Raw genomic sequence first — 16,932 nt, 5'->3', positions numbered from 1 at the left:
CTCTGGACAACCATTTGGTGATAAATTGCAGGTATACTAATTTGGAGGAAGGTCTTCTTTCCCAAACAACTCTGTCTTATTTTAACATTAGCACTAGTCTGAAGGTGTATAATTTCTGAAAGGCATGGACTTTCAAACTTTGTATTCGAATGCCTAGCACTTGAGACTATAAACCTGGTGTTTATAAATCAGTAACTTGTTGCTTTAAAAATTGGTGAGAATGTCCACAAAAGTGTGAATTTGTAGCAGGTTCATAAGCAAAGTGGTAACAGGCTACAGGTTTTTTTTTTTTTTTTTTTAAATTTTTTGAGACGAAGTCTCGCTCTCGCCCAGGCTGGAGTGCAGTGGTGCAATCTTGGCTCACTGCAAGCTCCACCTCCCAGGTTCATGCCATTCTCCTGCTTCAGCCTCCTGAGTAGCTGGGACTACAGGCGCCCGCCACCACTCCTGGCTAATTTTTTGTATTTTTAGTAGAGACGGGGTTTCACCGTGTTATCCAGGATGGTCTCGATCTCCTGATCTCGTAATCCGCCCGCCTTGGCCTCCCAAAGTGCTGGGATTACAGGCATAAGCCATCGTGCCCGGCCTGCATTTTTATTTTTATTTCTTCTTTAAAGTAGTGTTCTTCAAAAGCAATTATCTCATTTTTAAAATCTCACAGCATTTTAGTACTAGAAATTCAGCAAATCTAAAGAAGGAAAGTACCTTGTGTTCGTTTTTTTAAGTGGAAGAAAAGGTTCCCCAACTGGCGTCTTTGGGTTTCCCATAACTGCCTCTGATGATTATCTATGATATTTAGGGCCAATACTTTATTCTTCAGACTTTAACTTGTCCATATGTACACTGGATAAAATGAAACCCTATACTTGAAAACTTTGGAGCTATACAAAACTTAAGAAATTACGCCATATAAACCCCTCATGCTATAGTTTAAAAATGAGCTAAGTTAAACAGTAATAGGGAGATTGAATAGTGGATTTTCCAATAACAGAATCATGTACTGGACTGTGTCCCCTTCCCCTCACCAGCCATAGCTACTAAGATCCAACGACAGTCCATCTAATGCTTGTAAAGTAGTCTAATACAATGGCCTAGGACAGTCAGATTGGTGGTGGTGGTGGCAATGATGATGATGAACATTGGCTGAATACTCAGAGTATGCCAGGTGCTATGCTACTGAATTCTTAGGTTCTACGCTGTGGATAATAGTGGAGCCGAAGCTTCCAAGTGCTCCATTACTTTCTAACTATTGACACTGGGTAAGTTGTTTAATGTGGCTAAGACTCAGTTTTCTCATCTATAAATGAAAGTAATGATAGAACCGACATTTGACAGCTGTAGTAATTAAAAGAGATGTTTGTAAGGTGCTCAGCCATGGCACCTGGCACATTAGTTAAGTAAATGTCAATCACGATAATGACTACCACCACCACTATAATTCTTTGTAATCCAACGACATTTGCTTGTGCAGCCTTTCCTGGGTTCCTGTGAAACTTCTCTGGGGAATTTGAGCGCCCTGTTTTTCCTTAGTAATACGTGTATCCCTATAGTAAGCTCCCGAGGATTAAAGTACACTTCCTAGACCCACATACCACAAAACGTGCTTGCAAAAAGTATCATGGGAAAATGCTATGCCAAAATTACAAATAAAGAATATAAAGCAGTGGCATGATGTGCCTAAAGCGATGTCAAAATGTATATCACACAAATTCTATATATAGTTACCAAAATATTATATCTATAGAAAAGCCAGAAGGTAACATACCAGAATATTATGGTTGCTATGTCTGCCTCTCTGGTTAAGAGGATTTTTGTTTTTCATTTGTTTTCAGTTGCTTTTTGAAGAAAGGGGTTCATTTAATATAATCAGAAGAAGAAACAACAGATGCTGTGTGGAGGCAGCTGCAGAGCACTTTGAAAGCGAGGGACCTGCCTAAGGTCATACAAATAGTTTTGGGCAAAAAAGAAAGAAGCTGTCCCCGGACTCCCGTCTAGTTTTCACTGTGACATACTGTGATTCTTTATAGGTTCCTGCTGAAAAACTATAAAACTGTCATATTATTACAGAGTGGAACAATAGAGAAACAAGTCATAACAGAAAAACCACCATTGGCATGGATAAGTTAAATTTCAGGGGGCAGTCACCCACATTAAAGTCCTCTATTCACACCTTATACTCACAGGCAACAGGAAATTCTACAATCTCTATAAAGTAACCATTCTACATATTTTTTACAAATTGTTCAGAAGGACATCCAATATTAAGAATAGTTTCAATCACATTATGAACAGTAAAATTCAGATAAAAAGCTATTAGGTAGGGTCAGAGATCTTAATGGCTTAAGATTGATTTTAACTAAAGAAAAACTAAGAGAAGAAAGAAGCCATACTTATACATGATTTACAATATACAGCATCACACCTTGACAAAGGAAATTTCTTATTCTTCTAGATCTATTTACACTAAACCTCTGACATCTGTGTAATTTAACACATTTGTTAAATAGTTGAAGCTCTCCCTCTAGAAAAACAATTGTTCAGACGTGTAGTCATAAAAATGAATAGAGTACCAGAATGTCCTGCAAGTAATCACAAAATAGCCATTGCTATCCTTAAATCAATCTTCCTTTAAAACCCTGGCAAAGTCTAAATGTACTTAGGAAACTGAATTTACAGGGCCACAGAACCTGACAAAAGTCTAACTTCCCTAATATTGGCTATTGCTAACAACATCAAATTACTTTTTGACCCATTTTTATTTCACTTGGTCAAGGGTTTATCATAGCTGGGGGTTTAAAACGGGTCCACTAGAAATGGTACCCAAGAATTACCAAGATGACTTCAAGAGCCCTGATGTTACCAAGTATCTAGGTGTGCTGAAGGGCATCATCTGTCTCTCGGGTGATATTTGCAGGAAAAGAAAATGCTGAGAGAACTGGGATTCCCAAAGAAGATGCTGTAGAAGATATTTTCCACATTAAAGAACATTTGATCTGTTCCACCAGTAGATGAACTACTAGCAGAAGTGATCATTATCAGAGCCAGTAAAAGGAAAGAAAGAAATGAGGCTTGGTTTTTAAAGTAGCCACACTGCTTCTAAGTCGAGGTGAAAGTGCTGACAGTGAATTGAACAGAATTCCAGGTGGAATCCTCCAGAGTCACCTTTCAATCATAACTGTCATCCTCAGAGAAAAAGCTTTTGTTGAAGAAAAATTTGTACAAACATTGAATAATCACATTGATATGGTAACAATTTAACAATACATTCAATAAGAACGAATGTTACCGTGGGTCATTTCTTCCCTCCTTTTTAACAACAATCTGGTATTTTCCCCAGATTTTACAAGTAATAAATCCTCACTATAGAACATTTGAGAAAGACATAAATAAGAAAACAAAAGCAGTGCATAAGACTTTCTCTAAGCAATGGCCACTATGAATATGTTGATTCATTTCATAAATGTATATATTTATAATCACACACTCATTTGTGCTTTGGTTATATAGTTGAAATTACATTGAACGTAATGTCTTTTCTTGCTTTTTCATTTTTTTCCCTTGCTTTTTATTTAACATAAAGGTATAGGTATAAGTCAACTTTTAAATGAATACTTTTATAATTAATTTATATTTAAATTTATAATTATTAAAAATAATTGTTGAAAAATTAGCCTTTATTTCAAAGTGAGTATGGCACCTATTCAAACAAAACATTTTCTAGAAACTCATGAAAGCATTTCAAAATAATTTTTTGACAGTTCTTCCTAAATGAGATCTTGTAGGAGAGAAGTGTTTATGAAGGATTATTAAAATATTACCAAATAGAATTAAGGTAGATTTTTATCATTTGACTTAACTTGGAAATCATCCATTGCTTCACCCTTTAGTCTTTCTATTTTTGTGCCTTAGAGAAATGTTTTACATGGCTACAAGTGCATTTTAAAATAATGTCTAATACTGCGAAGTAAGTTGAGATTTCCTCGTCCTGTGCTTAAACCTTATACTACTTATTCTGTATTTGAAAAATACAGTATAAAGAAAATATCCTTCATGCAAAAACTATTGCGGATCAGTATATTCTTGGAAGCACATGTGAAACCTCTGCGTACATGGCAAGCCACACACACAGGCACGCATTCAGTAGGAAACAGATCTCCCTCGAAATCTGAGAGGGGAAAATGTTCAAATATCAGGCAAATTGGAGAAGTGCCACCATCTCCTGTACACAGAAGCCTGAAGCAAATTGTACAAGTGGCATGAAGCTGATTTCAGAAAGTGAAAAAAAAAAAAAAAAAAAATGCTCATGAAACCAGAGGCTTCAAATGTTTTACTAGAGAAAAACCATAGCATTACCTCCTCCTGTGGGATGATAACAATGATTTATGAAGCTGAAGTCATTTCTTGTGATTGCACTTCAGGGAGATTGGTTTCACATGATCTGCGAAGGCAGGCAAGGCGAGCTGAAGAAGAACCCCACATGTTCAATTGAGGCTTAGCTGCTGCCTCTTCAAGGGGATTCCAGAGCTCCGAGGAGGGGGAGGAAAACCTACTGCTTTCTGATGCATGCAACCCCCTTCCCCCAACCAACAAGCTCATTAGGTGGACACACGGCTCTCTTATTTTCTCTCTCCTTTTAAAAAGTATTACCACTTCTGCTGTGTGGGAGTAGAAGCTTATTGTAAATGCGCAGCAGGATAGTAGCAAAGCCAAGATTAATTCCCTATGGATTTATATGGGGCGTTCTCACCCACGATGACTTGTACTGTTTCAAAGGTGCTTATGCTGCTGTTTTTATGGCTGGTCACTAACTTTATTCTGGCATATGGGGGTTGGCGCCATGACATGGAGTGAACATTTTATTCCTGAATTAAAGTGGATATTTGACAGTTTCTGTCAGAAAGTTCAGAGCAAAGAATTTGTGGGACAAGATTTATTGCATATTTTATATGGGACACATCTGTTTCTTTGCTAGCTTTGTTCCTTCCCTTAAAAAAATTTAAAGACGTTTCCTAAAGAAATATAATGACTGATAGAAAAAAAAAAATTCGAAAGCAGAAGATAAGTATGGTCAAAAGTTGGGCGTTTAGGATCTAACTTTAAAAAAAGAAAGAAAAAAAAAACACTTGTCATTTTGATGAGGAAAAATGATTCATAGTCATGTATAAAAGCTCAGTGAAACAATGTTGTTATTGGCAATTATTTTATGGTTAGTTTAATGCCATTTATATAATGAAATTAAAAATGTAAATGCATTACCTACCATTTTCTGCATACTTGAAACAGGATTGGAGAGAATAATTTGCCTTTGATGTATTTTTAAGATTTCACCACCTCAAATGGTGGACTGAATAATAAGTCCAACTACATCAGCGTTAAACAAAATAATTACAGATATTTAAACATTTAAAATTGATATGCCTAAAGATAAACGCAGACGACTTCCAACCAAAATCCATCAATACAACGTGAAGGGTGTATATAAACTTCTCATCTAAAAACTCCCTCTATTATAAAAAGTGAACTGAGTAACAGAGATTCATGATTACATAAAGAGTGGCCTAAACCTGAAACTTTGTGTTAACAGACAGGCTACTTTTTCTTTTCACTGCAAAGAGAGAGGCTTTAATTCTATTCTGAAACTGAAAATAAAACTTCCACTCTTAAATATTTTGCAAAATTAATCCTTAACTAATTTAGGTACTATGCATTCTCCTTATAAAAACATAAAACATTACAGATAAAGTCCCCCCTGAGAGCCTTCTGAATCAAACCCTCTGTCTCCCCCAACACATATAGACACAGTTATCTTCCACAGCTCAAGTACCCTTATTTTGGGATGTATCCTTCCAGAACTTCTGAGTGTCCCTGTGCAAGCATGCAAGGTTTCTCTAAGACACAGAGAAGATTTGTTAGCGTATTATGTAGACATAGTTTTAATTTACTTGAGACTGTCAAATAGTCCTCCACAATGATAGTATAATTTAATACTACTAAAGGCTGATAATTGTTGTTGTCAAACTTTTGAAATTTTGCAAATCACATAGATTTTGGTAAAAATCATTGGTTAAATATTTTGCAAATATATTTTCCCATGCTTTTGCTTGTCTATTAACTTTGTTTACAATGTTTATCATTTTTAAATTTAAATCTGAAACAGTCAAATTCACAAATACTTTCTTCATGTCTTTTGCTTCTTAAATCATTTGCAAGAAGGTCTTGTCTACTTCCAAGTTAATAAAGAGGTCTTGTATTTTCTTATGATACTGTTTATATTTTTGGTTTTGCTTTTGTCCTTTAGATTATTAATTATTTGAAATTGTGTGAGGCAGCTTCTTTTGTTGTTGTTGTTGGAGATGGATAAACACTGTTCGAATATCATAGATTTTCTAAGAGATAATCAGAGTATCCAAATAATGGCAGGTTGTCTTGTCCTCTCACAGGTTTAAATGAGTCATTTCTTTTTCCTTTCAGCTGCCTGGGTAAAGTTGGTCCATTCATGTCTATTTTGATTATGAATATATTTAGATTAATCCTCATATTTATTTTGTACTTTTCTTCACCAAGCTTGCTGGCTATTTACTTTTTCACCTTTTCCTAACTTTTGTTGGATTCACCAAACTGTCTTTGCTTCATTTTTCCTTTATGGGTTTGAACACGATAAAGTCTAACTTTTTGAATAATAAATACCTAAATCTTTTTTTTTTTTTTTTTTTTGAGATGGAGTCTCGCTCTGTTGCCCAGGCTGGAGTGCAGTGGCACCATCTCGGCTCATTGCAACCTCTGTCTCCCGGGTTCAAGCAATTCTCTGCCCCAGCCTCCCAAATAGCTGGGATTACAGGCGCCCACCACCATGCCTGGCTAATTTTTGTATTTTTAGTAGAGATGGGGTTTCACCATCTTGGCCAGGCTGTTCTTGAACTCCTGACCTCGTGATCCACCTGCCTCAGCCTCCCAAAGTGCTGGGATTACAGGCATAAAGCCACCACGCCTGGCTAATACTTAAATCTTAACACCCATTATACATGTGATTTTAAGGTTATCTACAGCTAATTATATCTCAGTACTCTAACCTGGAAAAATATAAGGGTGGCTTGCTTTTCGTTTCCTTCTCCTCCTAAATTCTATGGTCACATCCAATGCCTCATCCCATTTTGATATCATCTGCAATTTTATTTCCACATTATCAAATGTGAATGCTTTACATTTTATTAATAATGCTTTAACCATTATTTTATAAGTGTCATTGCTCATTATACCTTTTGCTACTCCATTTCTTCCTAGATTCATTTTCAACTTGAAGAAGTACAACTTCAAGAGAAGATCTATGAGATATCTGTAAACCCAGCATTTGGGAGGACAAGGCACGTGAATCACCTGAGATCAGGAGTTCGAGACCAGCCTGGCCAACATGGTGAAACCCTGCCTCTACTAAAAAAAAAATTAGCCAGGTATGGTGGCACGCACCTGTAATTGCAGCTACTCAGGAGGCTGAGGCAGGAGAATCGCTTGAACCCAGGAGGTGGAGGTTGCAGTGAGCTGAGATTGCACCACTGCACTCCAGGCCTGGGTGACAGAGTGAGAGTCTGTCTCAAAAAAAAAAAAAAAAAAAAAAAATCTATGACTAGTAATCTTTCTAGGCTCTGCATTTCTCAAAAGAATTTACTTTTCTCATTTACTTTAATGACAGTTTGGTTAAATTTAGAATTCTAGGTTCTGATTTTTTTCCCCTCAGGATTTTACACTTATTACTCCATTTTTTCCCTGTATCCAGCGTTGCTGCTGAGAAGTTTCTTGTCTCTCAGCATTTTTCTAAATCCTTGATTTCTCAACGCTCATTATAAAGAATTAAGGGTGCATATATGTGTGCATTTATTTTTCATTGCCTTTGTTGGCTCTTTCAATAACAGATGCAATGTCTTTTCATTTCTGGGAAGTAATCTTGCATTATTTGAGTATTTCTTACTCTCTTAAAAATATTTCATCAACTCAAATTTTAATTTCTATATTTTCCACTGGATTCTTTTTTCATGAAGGTGTCTGTATCTTATAGTTCTCTGAGATTATAAAACACACGTTCTGAATATCTGTTCTGCCTGCGAGCATGTTTTTTCAGGTGTAAGTTCTCCTGTTTGTTGAGTTTCTTGGCTTTCCTCAGTTGTTGATTCTGGACAGTGAACCAATCTTTCTAGTTGAATCTCACCATTGGGTACAAGAGTAGGACAATATGCTGCATCTACTCTGTCTTGGGGAGAATAGAGGAGGGCAGAATATTCCACGAAGCAGGGTATTCACTCATATCCTGAGACACTACTAACTACCCAAGGCACTGCCCTGTCTCTCCTACCCAAGAGCCCATTCATGGTCTGCCTCAAAGACAGAGAGTTTCTACTGTTATTGCCTACACCAAGGTGTGCCCAAAGAGGTCATCTCTGCAGAATGAGAAAATTCTCACAGATGCTGTCATTCCAAAAAAACTACTTAAATTTTAAAACTCAAAGTTTTAAGTTTCTTCTCACGTACATTCTATAGACAATTTTTACATGTTTTGAGCACTTTTTAAGATTTTTTTAAACCAACAAAATGCCAAAGTAGCAATTTTACTCTTATCATAAATAAGGACATGGTGGTATAATCATAACCATTTTTAAAATACCAATTTTAAAGGCACTATGTGGAAACAAAGCCCCTGAAACCTGCTATTCCAACTCATGTTGGAGGTCTAGTCACACCCATGGTACAGAATGCTTTGTGGGTAACTTTCACATTCGAAAAGTATTCTTCACAGAATGGGCTTCCCTGAACTTACAAGGCGGAAGGCATGGAGCCTGGAGCTGTAACATCCTACTGCAAAAATAGGGAAGGCCACATTGAACAGTGTGCCCCTGCCAAAAGCCATGTGCTCCCTTCTTTACAGTTCTATAAAACAGCATCTGTGACTAAATAAGATTTCATTGAAGTGCTGGAAGCCACACACAGTTGAAACATGAACTTGGGGATGGCAGCAATGCCACCACCAACAGATAGTATAATGTACCCCTGTGAAAGGGGAGAGGTGGGAAAGGAACTTTTAAAAGTCCTTGGTCATGTTATTATTAATCATGTTATTTAATAACTATGAGCACTATTTAAAAAGCAGTATGTCCCATTTCCTTCATACCACAAAAGCCAAGTCTGCCTGGGCTGGAGTATGGAGCCCAACAGCGGTTTTCAGAGGCTCAGATTCTTACATAGTCCTCTTAGTGCATGCTCACCTCGGAGTGGATAGATATCTACACGAATGTGACAGATTACACATAGATAATGCTTTAGAATTTTTTGAACATTTTCAGAAACAGTATTTTTAAATTTTATTTGCAAGGAAAAAATACTTATCAGTGGCAAGTCAGGTAGGCTCACGCTCAACATTGGTCACTTATCTCACCCATTCTGATCACTTGCTCTGTTCCCTCCACTGGCTCTTCTTCTCCAGACTCTTAAATCTATTCAGGCTCCAAGGCTCACTCTCTAGACCCTTCTCCATCTTTTAAGACACGAGGTCTCACTCCGTCACCCAGGCTGGAGCACAGTGGTGCAATCAAGGCTCACTGGAGCCTCCAATTCCTAGGCTCAAGTGATCCTCCCAACCTCAGCCTCCTGAGTAGCTGGGACTACAGGTGTGAGCCACTGTGCCCAGCCCTCTGTTTTATAATTAGCTATAAACTCAGCTACTCTTGTTCTGCTGATGAATCTCAAATCTGTATCATCAACTCCAAACTACATTCTCAACATCAGATTTGCATTTCCCCTGCCCTGCTGAACATCCTGACATGAATAGCTGTCCAGGAATTCCGATTATTCCCTGAGTTGCCCACTATAACACAAATTTGTTCCTTTCTTTGTCTTAGTCACCTCAGTAAATAGCATCGACATTCACTAAGGTGATCAAAACCTGGGATCTGGCTTCTCCTTTTGCACAACTCCTATGTTTAAATCCAATTTCTGTCTTTTCTACTTCAAAAACATAGTCTTGAAATCCTCCACACTTTTCCATCTCAATTTCCACCAGCCGGGTCCAAGATGCTCATTTTTCACCCGAGCTACTTCAGTAACTTCCTTATCTACTCTTGCCTCTGTGCACTTATTTGTCTACACAGCAACCAGAATAATCTTTTAAAACATGAATGTTGGCCGGATGCGGTGGCTCACACCTGTAATCCCAGCACTTTGGGAGGCCTAGGTGGGTGGATCACGAAGTCAGGAGATTGAGACCATCCTGGATAACAGGGTGAAACCCCGTCTCTACTAAAAGTACAAAAAATTACCGGGCATGGTGGTGGCGCCTGTAGTCCCAGCTACTTGGGAGGCTGAGGCAGGAGAATGGCATGAACCCGGGAGGCAGAGCTTGCAGTGAGCCAAGACTGTGCCACTGCACTCCAGCCTGGGTGACAGAGCGAGAGTCCGTCTCAAAACAACAACAACAACAACAACAACAACAACAAAAAAAAAAAACCATGAATGTTTCATCTTACAAATTGTTTTACGGCTTCCTGTAGAATAAAATCCAAATTCCGTCTCATGATCTTCAGGGCCCTGCCTAGGTGTCTTGCCCTAGTTCCAGCTGTCTTTGCCCATCTTAATCTCTCAGTATGCCAAGCTCTCAGCAGCCTCAGGGCTGCCAATCATGGTGTTCTTTCTGCTTACGATGTGTTTTCCTTCTATGCTTCCTGTAACTGGCTCCTTCCCAGAATTAAATGTCATCACTGTTCTACTCTCCCTACTCTTTTAAAGTAGGTTTCTTAATACCGGCCCTCTTCAGCCAAACATAAACTTTCCACAATTTGTAATTATACAATGGGTTACTTATTTGCTCTTCTGTCTCTTGTGCTTGCTAATTATAAGTTTATCTGTCTTGTTCATGACTATATAAACTATGCCTGGCACAGTATCTGTCACACTGCAGACTCTCAAAAATGGGCTGAATAAATTTTCTCTATTATCCTTTTCATTGCTATTCCCCTATTATATAGTTGTCGGTTTAAGATTGACTCTCCTGACTACGTTGTGAGATCTTTAAGCCAGGAGACCGTCTCTTGTCTTTGCTCGGCACAATATCTGACACATTGTGGGCCTATTCACAAAGAATGAACGGTTAAGATTAGGTACTCAGTAACCTTTTCCCCAAATTGTATTAGACCCGACATGTAAAATCAGTGTTGGAGATGTTGTTTAGAGTAAGTAGTCTGGAGAGGTCAAACAACGACATTGCTAATAATAACAGCAAATTTTGGATAAGGTCTGTTTGGATAACAAAACTCGAATGATGGAAATAGTAGTTAGAAATCACTCAAAGTGAGACTCAAGGGAGCTGACCCTCCCTCTGGATGTCAAAATCTATCAGTGACTTAGCAGTGTGGTCCGTAGAGTGTCTCTCAGAATAGTGACTCCTGACTCCTCCACATATGTCAGGAGGGCCTAACGGCTGCTTCCTTCACAAGGGTGGTGGGGAGACACACGAGGTCAAGTGTTCCACAGCCCATAGAGAGGCAGCTCTCCAAGGACAGTGCAAGACTCCCCAGGGCCCTGCTTAGCGCAGCCTGAGAGGCCACAGGCCAACAGTGAAGGTGTTAAAAGACACTGAGATCGAATTCCCTGGGGGAAAAATATTGCCCTGAGATTTAAGAAAAAAGAGGAAACAAGCCAAAAGGGTATGCTCAGAAACTGATAGAAAGAGTTAATGTCATCAGATCCAACCAAAGGAAATTAAAGGAAGATTCAGTGAAAAGAGGGCAAAAACAGAATCAAAGGATCCCAGGGAAGCACAGACCAATTTAATGAGAAACCAGGAAAGCAGCAAGAAAAACAAAGGAGTCTCTCTTCATCTATGTTGAATCCAGACTTCTTGCCATTTAATGCTAATGCTTTGCTGCATTCTTAAATCATACCCACCTAGGAGTTTACTTTGGAGTTTGTATGTAGAAACAAAGAGAGACCCATCTTCTCTTAGAACACTACATGACCCCCACACTATCTTCACAATATTTCAGGCGACTTCCAGATAGCATCTTAGCTGTGGAAATGCTATTCTCTTACGTCCTTCCCAGTTTTCCTAGTGCTGGCTCTTTCCAAAGCTGCTCATTCTTATCTCCTTCAACTACTTTTCAGATAAACAAGCTCAGAAAACACACACATTTGGCTACAACTGATGCATTCATTGTGTTCTGAAACGAAGTAGAACTAGAAGAGAATTAGAGGAGGGGATTCAGGGATGGCATGTCCTCAGGCCTGTTGCCACGTCTCCATTAGGCTCTGCATACATGTTTATTTTTATAGCTCTCTTTCATGAATAGATTGTGTGAGGCAGAAGTCTTATTTCCAAGGTTCACTTTACTGAGTGGCCTCCAGTCACTCTTTCCAAGAAGAAAGATGGAAAATTATGGTCCAGGCAACTTTACTGTCCATCTAGAAAACCAAGGGGAATGCTGGACCTCAGCCACTCACCAGCTTAAACTGTCATTTATGAGCAACAAAATGACTGTCTTTGGGTCTTGACAGCATTATCTTGGGCAGAGTTTGTGGCGGTAAGGCCCAGCTAATCACATTTGTCTAATTTTACATTCCCATCACTTTCACAAATGGATTATTACTCACTATTCATTTAAATAAAACAACGATCAAGGAATCTTGTCCTTTTAGATGGAAATCATAACATATAAGAAAATAGCATTAGTTTTCATGTTTGTACCACTATCTAATGAAAGAGTTATAATCATTTCACATTATTGTCTTGTTCATCTTTTTAATGATCCAATGAAGAAGAAAGGATATACAGGCCGGGCGCGGTAGCTCATGCCTATAATCCCAGTACTTTGGGAGGCCGAGGCGGGCAGATCACAGGTCAGGAGATCAAGACCATCCTGGCTAACACGGTGAAACCCCGTCTCTACTAACACCACAAAAAATTAGCCAGGTGTGGTGGCGGGTGCCTGTAGTCCCAGCTACTTGGGAGGCTGAGGCAAGAGAATGGTGTGAACCCGGGAGGCGGAGCTTGCAGTGAATGAGTGAATGGAGATCGTCCATTGCACTCCAGCCTGGGCGACCGAGCAAGACTCTGTCTCAAAAAAAAAAAAAAAAAAAAAGGGAAGGACATACAGATTGCTGGCTCTCCTTTACAGCAGAGGTCCAGAATGATGTGACTAACTTAAGAACAGGAAGTGAAAGAGGTATGGATAAAGAAAAACATGGTTTATTCACACAACTGAATAATGTATAGTGGTTAAAAGTAATTAGACCCAGACCAGGTGTGGTGGCTCACACCTGTAATCCCAGCACTTTGGAAGCCAAGGCAGGCGGGTCACTTGAGGTTGGGAGTTTGAAACCAGCCTGACCAACATGGTGAAATACAAAAATTAGCTAGCGTGGTAGCAGGCACCTGTAATCCCAGCTACTTGGGAGGCTGAAGCAGGAGAATCACTTGAACCCAGGAGGCAGAGGTTGCAGTGAGCCGAGATTGCACCACCGCACTCCAACCTGGGCGACAGAGTGACACTCTGTCTCAAAAAAAAAAAAAAAAAAAAAAAGTAATCAGATCCATATGTATCAACATGAATAGATATTAAAAATTAGGATGCAGAATAAACCCAATATGGTTCATCCTTTCTATAGTGCAGAATGTCAGAATTCCTTCTTAACTTGGTAAATTTTGATCACTCCAAGTCATACAAAGGGAAATTCCATTTTCCAAATTAATGAAGCTAATTGAAACGTGATTTTGTAATTCTTTATTATTCAACATGTTTTTGTTCTCACTGGGTTTTTGTAACAGTGAATAGAGTCTAGCTTGGCTGTAAGAGCTAACAATTTGGATAACAGTGCTGCTTTACATCTATTGCACTCTGCAGAGGATGATTCAAAAAAGAGGCTACTCATCTCCCCTGAGGATGAAAGATAAACATTTGCGGTTAAAATATTGTCACGACTCAGACAAAAGGCAGGATTTAGCCCTACCACTTGGCTCATGTTCCCTCCTAACCAAATCATAATTTTTTAGTAACCTAATAAAATTACTGGGAATAGAAAGCATGCATCCCGACTACTAGAAATATTGATACAACAAAGGAACACATTAGTAGTTTCAACTTCTTTTACTTAAGGATTTCAGAATTCCTCCCAGTGAACAGGGAGATTGGTAGGTAAAAGACAGTATTTCCTGGTAGATGACCTAAGAAAAAACTCTTTATCTGCTGGTACCTATATACATTTGCTTCACATCAAATATTTTGTCATCCCCTAGAGGAAAGACACTGGTAGATGGCAAGAATGCTAATATTTGCTTACTTGGAGCAAGAGCAGGCTATTTGGTCACAGACTCAAAATGCAATGTGCAAGAACTCAGAAATTGCATAGCAAAACTCCAGCCCAAATGAAGCAAAATGTCCTTGTCTGCTTCCTCAAGGTCTACTTTAGTTAATACTGATGTAACTACAGAAATACCCAATAACAAAAATTTGTCAGCAATATCTAATCTAAGATGGCACAACAATTTATGAGACCAAGTTATTCTTCTTACTAAGTTACAAACACGCAAAAGTTCTGTCAACCTTACAGCTCTTGAGACGCACGCAACCAGGAGGACCAGAGAGGCCATCTTCTACTTCCAGCTGCTAGTGTTTCTAGCTGGTGAATAACACAGGTCCCCAGGATAGGAGGGTGAAGGACAGTTTTCAAAGATTGAAAGATTTCCTCCAATTTACATTAAAATTAATATTAAGGACTCTCTATGTGGCTGCTGGAGTAGAACGGTGGGAATAAAATCAACAGCCCATGCCTTCCTTTGAGGCCAGTTTCCTAAAATTGGTGCTCTGTGCCTATACCGCATTAGCTGAAAGCATATGGATGCAATCACATTCCAAGATACCTTATTTGGTGTTGGTATGGACTTGGCATATTGTCTCAGCTTACAAAAGCAATAAGGATTCTCTGACTCCTGCCAATCCATGTAAATCACTCTTATCTGTTTAAAGGGTGAGATTCGTGAGTGATGAAAATAGTCACAACTATTTTGTTACCGGCATATATAACCATGGTCTGTTTCTAGATAGAACTCTCCAAGGTGTGAGACCTCAGTAGTGGGAAGGGAGACAAGATTTAGACAAACACCCACACAGAAATGAGGGGGGGACGCATTTGTCCCACGTGGCAGAGTTAGGAGATACTGAATCCAAATTTTGTCCTTATGTAGAGACCTTACGCTGGTTGAGAAAGCAAAATAACTAAATAAGGATTACTTTTATCTGCAACTCATTTTAATGTCTTCTTTTATTTTTAAAAGCGAATGGACTGGTGAAGGGAAATTCACTTCTCTGAACTGTAATACAGGATCATCCCACATTCAGGCTATCCAAAATTTGGGGGATCTGGAAGGCCAAAGACCAAAAATAAAATAAAGTAAAAAAAAAAAAAAAAAAAAGTAAATAAAATTACTTGATATGAACTAATAAGTGACAGGAGATTAAAATCTTTTAATTCTTGTGTCTGGCCATATAATTGAGTGCCACTGACCATTAGATAAAGACAGATTTTTAAAAATAATCATCCCTATTGTAAAGGATAGTCACTCCTGACTCATTGTCTTCTATTCTTCATTAGTTTGTTGATTGTTTTTCCCCAGATCACATTTTTAGAGTTGTTCTTTTGGTGAGATAGTGGTTGAAATAGTTTAATTTTCCCTTTTAACTCCTGTTTTCACCTCTAGATGAATCTCCTTTTAGGATGGAATTTCATTCCATTTATGATCTAAATGAGGAGGAACTCCTTTAAATGCTCTTTTCTTTTTTTGGACAGATTCAACCTGTATTTCACTGAGTACCACTGCATCGTAAGTAGAGAGGATACTATAAATAAAGTGAGTGAAATAGACATCTTCCCTCTCGTATCAGCTAAGTAATTTCTCAAATATTTAAAAATTCAGAGAAGTGCCACAGAGGTAACAGAAAGAGGGGCAGTTACATTATTAAGAGTAGAAACCTAATTTTCCCAGGAGTAATGTGTAAGAAAAGCCCTCCCTATCTGAGGAGACGCTGTCATACGAACTCAGATATGAAGAAAGGTGGAGATCAATTAGGGGTGGGAGCAGCAAGGGCCCTGGGGAGTGTTCAAACAGTGCAAATAACATCTAAAGATGGGATGAAGTGTAACCTTTCAGATCTGGAGGGCAGGATCCAAGCCACCAAGAAGTCTAGTGGTTTGTACCCTCTAAATACCCCTCACCACTATAATCTCCCGCCACTTACTCAACCACTTTAGTCCAAGGCACCAAACCCCCATGCTGGATTCTTAACCTGTCCTCACTAAGGTCCTCCTTTAAGTCACATAGATCTAGCCCATCTGAGTTCAATTTCCTCCTTTGTAAATGGAGATGATAATAGTGCTCTCCTCAAGGGTTGTTTTTTCAATGAGAAGCAAGATATTACATAATACCAAACTTGGCTGAGTATTTAATAAACGTTAGTTAATATTATTTTTACCTTTTTTTTGAGACAGGGTCTCGCTGTGTCGCCCAGGCTGGAGTGCAGTGGTGCAATCTCAGCTACTGCAACCTCCACCTCCTGGATTCAAGTGATTCTCCTGCCTCAGCCTCCCGAGTAGCTGGGAATACAGGCACCCGGCTAATACTATTGTTAATAACGTAACGCATATATCATGGAAGCTTGGGAAGTTTTTATAAAATAGGTGGGGCTCGATGGCAGTTTTGAAGGGTATTTGTTGCTTGCCTAGAACACAGGAAGTGGAGCTGGCAGTCCAAGCTCAAGGAGCCCCAGGAGCCAGGGCTTGCAGAGGCTGCAGGGGAGGAAAGTGTGTGAGGGGTGGGAAGGCTGGTATTGCATAGGTCCAGGAAGGCAATCATGAGACTACCTAGACTGCAGGAAAAATCTTTTGTGGGAATAGTAAGCTTGG

At 38.9% G+C, this 16,932-nt stretch overlaps 1 protein-coding gene and 1 pseudogene across 14 annotated transcripts in view; both read right to left on the bottom strand.

The window, feature by feature from the left end:
• LOC105467273 (formin 1) overlaps window positions 1-16,932 on the bottom strand; it is a 468,877-nt gene that overhangs the window by 95,416 nt on the left and 356,529 nt on the right. The window lies entirely within an intron of this gene.
• Window positions 13,581-16,932, bottom strand: part of LOC139355485 (microtubule-associated proteins 1A/1B light chain 3 beta 2-like) — a 29,289-nt pseudogene continuing 25,937 nt past the window's right edge.

The sequence above is a fragment of the Macaca nemestrina genome, chromosome 7, assembly GCF_043159975.1.
Source record: "Macaca nemestrina isolate mMacNem1 chromosome 7, mMacNem.hap1, whole genome shotgun sequence".
Classification (NCBI taxonomy): Eukaryota; Metazoa; Chordata; class Mammalia; order Primates; family Cercopithecidae; genus Macaca; species Macaca nemestrina.
Note: the sequence above shows the minus strand (reverse complement) of the source record. Positions and strands in the feature narration are given on the sequence as shown.